Here is an 11,752-nt window from a genome sequence, read left to right as displayed (position 1 = left end):
TCAAGCGACCCTCCCACCCCTGCCTCCCAAGTACCTGGGACTACAGGCGTGCAACAGCTCTGTTCACTTTTTTTTAAAAAAAAGGAAAAAGGTATCAGTGAGGCTGTTCAGAAACATTCTGTGCTGGCCGTGGCCACTCAGCCCTGTCTCCCCACGTGCCCTGGGTCCCTTCCCATCACGCCAGGCCACGGTCCCACACACATCCCACACGTGGACCTGAGGACAGGAGGCGCCTGCCATCCCCCAGGGAGGGGAGGACCACAGGCAGAGGAGTCCTGCCATCGTAGTGGGGTGCCTGTTGTGCGCAGGGCGCTAGGAATGGGGGCGTTGTGGGCAGGCCCCCTGGAGCAGAAGGCGACAGGACAAGTACCCCAGGAGGCAGAGGAGGGCCGGGGCAGTCTCCCCAAGGACATGGTGCTCTGCAGAGACCTGAAGGACCCAGGAAGGAAGAAAGAAGATGTCCTGGCTTTGGCGGTTGTCCGGATGGGGGTGGTGCACACGCTGGCCTTGGTTTCTCCCCGTGGAAGTGGGCGGAAGTGGACGGGAGCGGAGGAGGAGCCTGTGAGGGTCTCCAAGAGGGGAAACGAGAGGGTGCTGTGGGGCCCAGGGGCCTGAGCCAGCAGGGAGGCCTCTGGAAAGCCACCTCAGGTTGGGCAGTGTGGGGACATCGGAGACCCCGCCACATACAGGTTCAAGGCGCTAACATGCTGTGTGGGGCCAGGGAAGGGGGACTGGGCCTGGTGCCCGCTCATCAGGGCCGCCAAAGCCAGCACGAGCCGCCGTGGGGCCTTCCCACCCGGCCATCCAGCCTTCTGCGCTGTCCCAGTGCTCAGTGCCGGTTCCTCCTCTGGCATCTCCCTGTTTTACCGTGGTGGCTTTGGGGTACACCTTCATATCTGCTGCAAGTTCCCCCTTTGTGTTCCCCTCCCCCCAAATTAGCATCTTTATCATTAGCCTTGATTTTGCCTTACAAATATTAGAACAAGTATAATGAAATCAACCACTGGAACTTCCGCTGGGAGAGACTGTGTCCCCATGCTCCGCGTGTGCCCAGAGACAGCCCCGTCCCTGGGTGCCCCATGCGGGGTCTCCCCTTTCTCTCAGGGCTCTGCGGGCGAGCGGTCTCCCTGTGAAGGCACCACTGGCTTTTGCGTGGTTAGAAGTGAGGTGGTAAACACACGGCAGTGTGTAAACGGTGTTTGTTAAAGGTTATGAAATCACATGTTCCCGGGACCGGGAAGCTGCCTGGGGGCAGCACAGAGCGACTCGGTCCAGGCTTCGCGTTGGTGCCCCCTGGCTTTTTGGACCCTTTTAGGTCCCATATGTGTCCCCAAGCTACCGTTCCTTTTTGTCTTAACAAACTGAGTGGCCGGCTCGACTAGTCCGGGGAGGGCAACTGAACAGAGGCTGGGGATTCGGTGGCTTCAGCCCCCGGAACCTTCTCCAGACCCAGCTGGGGCCGCAGTGGGCTGGGACCGGGTGATGCAGGAAGACCCAGACCCCGCACGCAGTCAGGGCAGCTGGCGGGGCTGGGGGCTGCTCTCGAGTTCTGCCTCTAACCCACCAGGTCCCCACCCTAGTCCTCCCGTGTGCCAGGCACAGGTCAACGCAGACACAGCCAGGGCCACGCTGGGTTACTGCCTGGTCTGGACGGCGACTCTGCCCTTCAGACAGCCCCTCACACTAACCCTAACCCTAACCCTAACCCCTTCCCCTCACTCCTGAGGCAGTCTTGGGGCTTCTCTTTCTTGGTTTACACTCTCATTGTAAGGGAGCACATCCTGCAGCAGCTTCTTGAGACGAGGTGCGTGGAAGAGACATTTTGAGCACCTGCATCTAAGAATGTCTGTACTACACCCACACACGTGAATGATAGTTGGGCTGGGTATGGAATTCTGGGCTGGAAGTCTCTGTCCCCCAGCACTTTGCAGGCATCGCTCCGGCATCCCTTTGCCTCTGGGGGCTGCTTCCTTCCACTGCCGAAGCCGTCTGAGGCCCGTCTGGGGCCGCAAACATATGTCCGTGTGGAGAACGTCCCGTCTGCACTGGAAAAGAGCACATGTCCTCCGGTTGTTGCACTCTCAAATCGTCTGCATCTTCGCTTGCGGATGCTTGAGCCAAGCACAGAGCAGGTGGTACAAACTGAAATAGGAAGTGATATCTGGAGTTGATTTCAAAATAATCCTGTTTTGGGAGGGAGAAGAGCCAGCCCCGAGTTGAAGACTGCTGAGGCTCAGTGAAGGGCCCGGGGAAGCTCCGTACTCTTCTGTCTACTTTTGTGTATGTTTTGTGTACGGTCTACACACTGTCTGCCACGAGGCCCGTGAGCCCGGGCGGGACCCCAAACCTTTCTCCGCAGCAGACCCCACACGCGCTGAGCACACGGGCACGGGAGAGCGGAGGGGTTCCCCGGGGTTTCTGGCCGGAGGTGGGTGGGTCTGGGGGTCTGTTTGAACAGAAGAAGTGTGAGGCGTCCCTCGCAAAACTGGACACCCATGTGCAAAAGAGGGCAGCTGGATCCTAACCGAACACCATAAACCGGGCGTGCCTCCAAGTGGGTGAAGAGTCTAAACGTAAGAGCTAAACCCACAAAACTCTTAGGAAAACCTCCGGAGGGAAGCGTGGCGACGCTCGACTTGGGGGTGATTGTTCTGATTTGACACCAACGGCACAGGCGGCGAAAGGGAAAGCAGACAGACCCGACTTTATGAAAAGTGGCAACTTGTGTGTTGAGACTGCAGCGTCGAGACAGAGGGGTGGCGGAGCGGGCGCGGCGTGTCCACACAGGGCTGTGGGGTATTAAAACTGCATTTAGAGGCCGGGCGTGGTGGCTCACGCCTGTGATCCTAGCACTCTGGGAGGCCGAGGCAGGCGGATTGCTCAAGGTCAGGAGTTCGAAACCAGCCTGAGCAAGAGCGAGACCCCGTCTCTACTATAAATAGAAAGAAATTAATTGGCCAACTAATATATATAGAAAAATTAGCCGGGCATGGTGGCGCATGCCTGTAGTCCCAGCTACTCGGAGGCTGAGGCAGGAGGATCGCTTGAGCCCAGGAGTTTGAGGTTGCTGTGAGCTAGGCTGACGCCACGGCACTCACTCTAGCCTGGGCAACAAAGCGTGACTCTGTCTCAAAAAAACAAACAAACAAAAAATGCATTTAGAATGAAGACTCTTTGTATTATAAAAATCACAAGGAGTATTTCTAAGTAAGACAAAATATTTCTAGGTTAACAACACCAGATTTGACTTTGGGCTTTATTATTTAAACAAATCGTAGAGAATGGAGGTGGGGAAATAGGTTATTTACAGAAAATATCTACGCAGGGACTCAATATTTCGTGACAGGAAAGACTTCAGAACATGCTGGCGTCTCAGAAGCAGTTCTCGAATAGCTTAGTTTTATTTTCTTTGACTGTGGGAATGCCTAAGTGTGGGTGGACCGCGGGGACGCTGTGCTGGGTGACAGGAGCCACAGGACACGGCTTTGCGATCCCGCCCCCAGGAGGGCCGGGGGCTGTCAGGTTGGCAGAAAGCAGAAGGGAGGGTGCCGGCCGGAGCGGGACAGGGGAGTTAGTGTTTAATGGGTGCCGACTGAAGAAAAGCCAAGCTCTTAAGAATCGGAGCCGGAAGTCCTACTGAGGACCGCGGACGGAGGGCTGCGGCCCGGCCTGGAGAAGTCTTCAAGAGAGGCCTCCCCGGGCTCCCCACGTGGCGTCCCCGCTGCCGCCTGTACTCGCGGTTGAGGTCGGGTGCGTGCAGTCGCGCCCAAGGTCTGGGTGCGAGAGCGCGTGAGGCTGTAGATGACAGAAGCCTAGCCGCTGAGCCCATTAGAACGTTGTCCTGGCCGGGCGCGGAGGCTCACGCCTGTCATCCTAGCACTCTGGGAGGCCGAGGCGGGAGGATTGCTCCAGGTCAGGAGTTCGAAACCAGCCTAAGCAAGAGCGTGACCCGGCTCCTACTATAAATAGGAAGAAATTAATTGGCCAACTAAAAATATATAGAAGCTGCGAGCTTCCTCCTCATTCCCCCTCTGAGCGCCTTTGCAGAGGTGCACGTGTCTGTCTCTCGTCTCTCCAGGGCCTTGGGCCATTGTGCTGGCCAACAGGTGACCAACCGGCTGCTCACCTGTGCTCCTTGTCGCACATGGGGAGGGGACAGAGTTCCAGTCCCAGAAGATGAAGAGAGTTCTGGAGCAGGATGGCGGTGAGGGGCACAACGACGGCAGGCCACTGGCCTTACAGATCTCGAGATGCAAAGTTCCTGCGTGTTGTGTTTATTTATTTATTTATTTTTGAGACAGAGTCTCACTGTGTTGCCCAGGTTAGAGTGAGTGCCCTGGCGTCAGCCTAGCTCACAGCAACCTCAGTCTCCTGGGCTCAAGAGATCCTCCTGCCTCAGCCTCTGGAGTAGCTGGGACTACAGGCATGTGCCACCATGCCCGGCTAATTTTTTCTATATATTTTTAGTTGGCCAATTAATTTCTTTCTATTTTTAGTAGAGACGGGGTCTCGCTCTTGGCTGGTTTCAAACTCCCGACGTTGAACCATCCGCCCGCCTCGGCCTCCCAGAGTGCTAGGATGACAGGCGTGAGCCACCGCGCCCGGCCAGTTCTTGCATGTTTTAACACAATGAACACACACACAGAAGAACTGTTAACAGTGGTTGACTCTGGCTAAAGAGATGTACCTTTCATTGCATACCTTTAAGTACTGTCTGAATTTTACCCTGGCATGTATTACTCTTTTAATTTAAAAAAATGTTTTGAAATGGTTAAGATGATAAATTTTCCATTATGTGTATTTTACTACAATAAAAAAAAAATTGCAGCCGGGCATGGTGGCACCTGTAGTCCCAGCTACTCGGGAGGCTGAGGGAGATGGATCACTTGAGCCCAGGAGTTTGAGGCTGTGGTGAGCTACGATGACACCACTGCACTTCTTCAGCCTGGGTGACAGCAAGATCTGTCTCCAAAAGAAAAAAACTGGAGACAAGTGTGTGTCGGGCAGCACTGGGTGTGCACGTGGGAGGGTGGGTTGCGTGGTCAGACGCGTGTGGGCGTGAACTGGCGGGGGGGGGGCGAGGAGGGGGGTTGGGCAGGCGTTGTCCTTTGCATGTGGGGGTTGGGAGGACCACACCGCTGCCCCCTGGGGCCCCCTTGGGGTGAAGACGGTGGCAGGGCAGGCTCCCAGGAAAGCTGGAGGGTGCCCCTTGGGGCAGAACAGGGAGCAGCAGGCCCAGGCTCTTGGTGTCTGGCAGGCAGTGCAGGAGGCCCTGGGACCCTGGGCTCCGTCCCCTGCACCTGTCTCTGCCCCCCTGAGAGCCCCCAGCGGAGTCTCACATCTTTAATGTAGTCCAAAGCTCCCGTCCTCCGTTTCCCTGTTCTCTGGGGAGCGTTGTCAGGACACTGGCCAGCACGGCTGCTGCCTCCCCATGCTCTCGGTGTGTCTGGGACAGTCTCCCTGGGCCATCTGCTCAGACTCCTTCCCCAGGGCACCCCTTCGGGCGGATGCAGGGCCTGTGCCTCCAGGGTCTGCCCTGAACCGCAGCTCCGCCCGGAACCGTCAGTCTGCCTGCCGGGCCCGTCTGGTCCGCCCAGCACTAGTGGGCTCTCTGCTTCCAGCTCTTCCAGGGCTGGGCTCCCGCTGCGCCAGCCGCCTCTCCTGGAGAGCTGGTCCCCGAAGCTGGCCCCAGAGACGGGAGGAGGCCACACATCGCCGTGGGCGTAAGGCCCTCCAAGTCTCCAGGATCAGAAAGTGCCCGGCGGTGCCAGGACCACCTGCCGTGTTCTAAGCCTGTGGACCCTTCCGACCTGGTCTTGTCTCCTCTCTTGGTCTGTTTTGTTCCTGTCATTTCAGGGAAAGTGAAGACAATGGAGGGGGGGTGCACATGTGACAACATGCGTGTGGGTCTGTGTGTCACTGTGCATGTGTTCCGGGGGTGCCCCTGAGGCCCCACGACCCTTGCGGCATCAAGGCAGGCCCAACTCAGGGACGGTCCCCGGTGGGGGCTGGGGGAGCTGGGGGTGGCTGAGGGCAGGTGAGGCCGGGTGGTGGGTGCTGTCGCAAGGGCTGCAGGGCTGCTGGCCAGGCCCACACTAGACAGTGGTGGGCGGGAGGCTGGTGGCTGGCCAGCCAGAGAGCAGGGGCCAGGATCCAGGGCACCTAGTGCCAGGCCAAAGGCTTGGAGACTCTGGCCTGGGCCGAGGAGTCTGGCCGAAGGTGGAGGATGCAGGTGGCACCGCTCAGCTGGGAGGGGAGTGCTAGGGCAAAGGAGGCGCTTCCTCCCCCAACCTCAGCTGTGTCTCCTGGCTGCCCACCTGGCCCCCTAGCCCATCCACCCCCTTCGTGGCCCTGAGGGTGTGGGGAGGGCACCCGGTCCTAGCAGCAGCCTGTCCACGCACACAGCATTCCCTGTTTACGGGGGGGGGGGGTGACTCAGGGGACACAGCTGCCCCTACCCCACTTACCCCAGGGGCTTCGATATGAACCCTGGGGGCACTGCCCTGCTGGCATAGCCCCAACCCGCTGCCACGGCAGGGTCTCCCCAGGACAGAGGAGCCCTGCAGGCCCACAGCAAAGCTGAGTGTGGGGCTGGGGTCCACAAGCCTTGCCTGGGAGGCGCAGGGGCCAGTGGGGGTGGCCCTGGCCAGGTCTCTAAGGCTGCAGGGGGAGGAGGCAGCCTTCCTGCGGACAGGGCTCGGGAGACAGGAGGACACCCCTGCGCTCCACTGGGCCCGGCCTGGTGTATGGGTGGCCCGTGAACCGGCCTTGACCCCACTCTGGCTGGCCTAGCCCCCGCCTCCCACGGGCCCCCAACCCAGGCTCCTGCCCGGCATGCGCCTTGTGGAAGTGCTGGTGGCACCTGGGGCTGGGCTGCACCGAGACCCCACGTTCCCGACCTCCAGGCGCCCCCGGGTCTCGAAGGGAAACAGCTCAGCCCAGAGCCCCAGCGCGCAGAGCCCCAGCCCGGGTCCGAGTGAGCCCACCCGGAAGGCACTAGCCCATGGAACAATGCCCTTCGTGTGACAGACTTTCCCCTGTGTGAGAGAAAATAGAGTTTAATAGAATGGCAGTTTCCTGCATTTGTGCCTGCGCTGAGGGGTGATTCACGCAGGGGCCTCCCACCAGGAGAGCCCCCCTGGGCCCGGCCAGGGTGCCCCAGGGCCCCTCCCCACCCAGGCCCGGGGCGGGCAAGGGTCCGAGGCTCCACTGCTGTCCTGGGACCCCTCCCAGGCAACGACGGCTTCTGGAGGAGAGAGGGGGACCCAGTGCTGACACTGCGCAAAGCCATGGGGAGACGTGGGGAGCTGCTTGGGGATCGGAGGGTCTCGGGGCAGCGCGGTCAGTGCAGCCCTCCTGAGAGCCAGGCACGGGTGCCGCGGGCTGCGCGCCAAGGGGCTGTGGTGAGGGCAGGCCACGGGTTCCAGGATGGCGGCAGCAGAGGCACAGGTGGGAGGTTCAAGCTCAGGTCCCACTGCCTTCTCCTGGACCCTGCGACCTCTGGCTCCTCATGCCAAGGGCTTCCCCCTCCCATGGGCAGGTTGCAGGCACCGGTGTGGCACAGCTGCCTGTGGTTCCCTGGCGGATGCCGGGGTCCCCCATAAACACGAACTGCTGTCCTGGCACCGTGCCAGGTCCTCTCCAGCTGACACCTCCTTTCCCCCGAGTGACCCCCACATTATGCCCAAGGAGGCTCCGAGACAGACAAGACTTGCCCGAGGGACAGGCAGCCGGGCTGGGTGGCCACCAGCTTGCCCTCAGACCCCCCCGGGCTTGTAGGGAGGAATGGGGGAGGGTGCCGAACTCATGTGTCGGTGGATCCCTCCTCTCTACCCCCAGGGAAGCCCGCCACCCCCATTTCCCAGACCCCCTTGCTAGCTGGCTTCCTCCTAAGCTCTCTCTGCCTGTGGAAGTCTGGGCAGGAGAAGGAAGGCAAAGGCCACTTCCGTCCAGCTCTGGCAGCCTCTGTGGGTGGTGGTGGCAGCAACAGGGACAGACGTGGTGGCACACAGGTGATGGTGGCAGTGTCAGCAAGAGGGGCCTTGTCCTCCAGCCCTGCCTTGGGGGGACACAGCAGCCTCAGGATCTGGCCAGCGGCTCTGCCTGCCGCCTGGAGCAGGAGCTCCATTTCTGGGCTGCCTGACTGTTCTCCATGCTCCTCTCCAAGCTCTTTGCTACCAGCTCCTCATACTAAATCCTGCTATTCGAAATGCCACGGGGGTCTCTGTTTTCTGATAGACTTGGACTGAGTCAGGGGAGGCTTTGCAGGCCAGGCCAGAGACCTCAGGGTCCCGGGGAGATGGGAGGGCTGGAGCCCCCAGCGAGAGGTGGGAAAGTGAGCAAAGACTGTGACCATCCTGCCTCCACCGGCTGGTGGGCTTGGGTGCCGTGGGGAGGACGGGTGGGCTGTGGCACTGACACCAGGTCCCTCCTACCAGCTCCCACACGCCCTGCGCCCACTGTGGTGTCACAACTCAAGCCTGGCAATCAGGTGCCGGCTGTGCTGGCCCGTGGGGCCTTGTGAGTGAGTGGGCAGCCTGGGGGCTGAGGGACAGGGCCAGGGGTCCCCAGGGCCCAGGGCAGGAGGGACGGGAAGCCTTGGCCGCTGCGGTTCCCTCGCTCCCCCCACGCCATAGCCCCTCTCTCCAGCTGAATCCCGCGTGGGCTCCTCCCTCCTGGGAGGCAGTGGGAGTTGGGTTTCCATCCCCTGAAACCTGAGCCCCGCCTGTCACCCCGCCAGCAGCGGAGGATGACCGCAGACCTGGGCGGGTCCCGTCTGAGGGTCTTCCGCCCCCGCTCGGCCCCTCCCCCACCGCGGCTTCCTCGGGCGGGGCCTCGCGGACGGCCCGGCACACCGAGCCCCTGCCCAGGGAGCCCCCGAGGCAGGGCCCGGTCGCCTCCGACCCCAGGCTGGGCCGGCCTCCGCGTCTGGGCCGGGCTGGGGGGGTTTCCTGCCCGCCGCCCCAGCCCGGGCTGCAGGAAGCGGCCACCCCGAACAAAGGCACCGGCGGACAATGGCCATTGAATTGGGCCGGGAGCCCGCGCAGGCACAGGCAGCCAGCTGCCCGCGCCGATAAGACCTGCTCCGCGGCGCGCCGCGCGGGGGCGGACCAGGCCCGGGCCGTCCCTCCCCCGCCGGCCGGGCCGGGCTCGGGGCCGCGCGCACGCGCCGGCGCTTCCGCCGCGGCCTCTGGGGGCGGCGCCCCGCCCAGCAGGCTGGGGACCAATGGGGAGCCGGCGCGCGCGAGCCGGCCGCGCGGGGACCAATCCCGGGAGCGCACCGGGAGTCGGCCCCGCCCTCGCGACCTGGCCCCGCCCCGGCCTCCGGGTGCCCGCGCGAGCGAGGCCTCCCCTGCGCCGCGGAGGCCGTGGGCGGCGGTGCAGTCTTCCCGGGCCGCAGGCGTCGCGGTGCCGGGAGCGAGCGACCTCGGCTGAGCTTTCTCCGCATCGTCTCGGGTGGAATGGCGGCCCGGGGGATCTCGGGTTTCTGCCGGGGTCTGCGGCCGCTGCGTGTGCGTCGAGGGCTGCGGCCTGGGGGAGGGTCTGCTCCGGTCAGACCCGGTCTCCACCGCGGGTGCCCGCCCCCGCCCTTCTGGCCACCGGGGGCAGAGGCCGCGCTCCTCCTGCCCCCGGACTCTGCAGGACTGTCCTGAGGCCCCCGGCCTCCAGGGCCGTATTTCTGGAAGATTCTCCTTGGGACTCATCCCGGGGTGTGCGGAGGGGCACCTGGGAGCCAGCTCCACGTGAAGTCGGGCTCTCCTGTCCCCAGGCCCAGCTCTGTGCTGGCTCTGGAGGGCCCGGGGGCACCAGGCTCCCTCCCTAATTTGGGGAGGCTTTGTGAATGAAGCAGGCACAGAGCTGTCATTAGGGCCATTGGGGCGGAGGCAGTGCTGGGGGTGTTGTCCCAGCATTTTCTGGCAGGAGCCCAGCACCTGGCTGCCCCAGGATTAGCGAGCCATGGGGAGGGGTATGGTGCTGGGAGGGGCAGAACTGGGCTTAGGGCTGGGGGCAAGAGCCAGAGTTTTGGGGAAACTGAGGCAGACCCTGTCCTCTGGGCAGGATGAGGTGGCTCAGGCCCACTTTCCATCTTGACAGGCCCCAGGCAGACATCCAGGCCACAGCTTTTCCTGGTGCCATCTCTACCAGCCAGCAGCCCCTGGCCTGCTGGGAGGCTACCCCAGGACAGAGTTGACACAGATGTGCAGTCAGGACAGGGGACACTTGCAGGCTGCAGGGGACTCAGAAAAGGCTCTGACCCAGCTACGGGGGTGGAGGCGGCATGGAAGGCTCTTTGGAGGAGGAGACCCTTGTGTTGAGTTGGCCAGGGGAGGAGGGATGGAGGACAGGTAGAGGGAGCAGCAGGGGAGAGCTAGGTGTTCGGGGCAGGGAGTCCAGGGAGCACAGGTGGGGACAGTGGGGGCTGGAGGCTCCAATGTGGCAGTCTCTGCTGTCCTGTGCAGCCCAGTGGCAGTCTCTGCTGTCCTGTGATGTGATGGCGGCAGCCTGGCAGAGGAGGCTAACATGGCAGTGAGAACACCCCTGTGGTGACTCTTTGCCAGGGTCCCCAGGGGTTGGGTCAGGTGCAGGTGACTGCAGTGGGTGGTACTGGGTAGATGGTGCTGGGGTGACCCTGGTGAGACAGGACCACCCTGGCAGTGGAGGGGGTGAGTACTATCACGCTGTGGCCCTGCGGCAGTCTGGGGGTTGCGGCCACGGCACAACAGAGCTAGGTGCAGAGGGCTGCCCACGGGCCCAGTGCCTCTCAGCCACGCTGCCCACCCCATGAGCCACGAACGGGGCTCGCCACTCAAGGAGCCAGCCTCAGACGGCCCCTCTCATGTGCCATGCACATTTCTGTCTCTTGGGTACCCCCGACCCCCTCTGCAGCTCCGTCAGGTGGACACAGACCTGCCACGCCCTCCTCCTCCCTGCTGGGACCTCCCTCTCCACTGCCTGACACCCAGAGTCTCCTGTGGCTGCCCTTCCTGCAGGCAGCTACCTGGGACTCCTCACACCCCACTGGGGGATCTCCCGCCACACCCTCCGCAGGCTCAGCCAGGCAGGTCACAGGTCACATTTGCGTTGTTTCGTGAGCCAGGCTGAGGACACCGGGCCTGCTTGAGCAAATGCCCGCCACGCCCTGCCCCACCGCAGGAAGTGGAGGCTGGTGGCTTCCCACTCCCACCCTTTATCAGCCCTCACTGCTTCCTGCAGCCAGGGTCCCCTCGGCGCCTGGACGCCGGGTCAGCAGTGACTCATCGCAGCCCAGCATGGGGACGCCCCCTGCCTGCCCGCCCACCAGCCCATGCCTGGCTGCAGGGCCACTTGGAGCCCCGTCCTCAGCAGCACACTTTAGGCTCAGCCGAGCTCTGGCTCTGGCCTGGGCTGCGTGGCCACACGCTTGCTTCCCACCCCTGCTCTGTGATAAGCACGACACCCCACCTCTGTGATAAGCATGATACCACAACTCTGTGATAAGCATGACACCCAACCTCTGGGGACCTGACCCCTCCACACTCAGGCCCTCACCACTTCTTGCTGTGGGTTCTGGCTGGCCTCTGCCCTCCCCCACCACACCCCCCTTCCCATCCTCCTCACTCCATCAGCCCTGCTCTCACTCCCCCTCTGTCGCCTAGGACCATCTGTCAGCCTGGCCAGCTTCTCCTCTTTTGGGGCCCAGTGTGGACCCCTCCTCCTCTGGGAAGCCTTCCCAGCCTGACCGCTACACCCCTTCCACCCCAGCCCTCCCTAT

This window comes from Microcebus murinus, chromosome 6 (assembly GCF_040939455.1).
Source record: "Microcebus murinus isolate Inina chromosome 6, M.murinus_Inina_mat1.0, whole genome shotgun sequence".
Lineage (NCBI taxonomy): Eukaryota > Metazoa > Chordata > Mammalia > Primates > Cheirogaleidae > Microcebus > Microcebus murinus.
Note: the sequence above shows the minus strand (reverse complement) of the source record.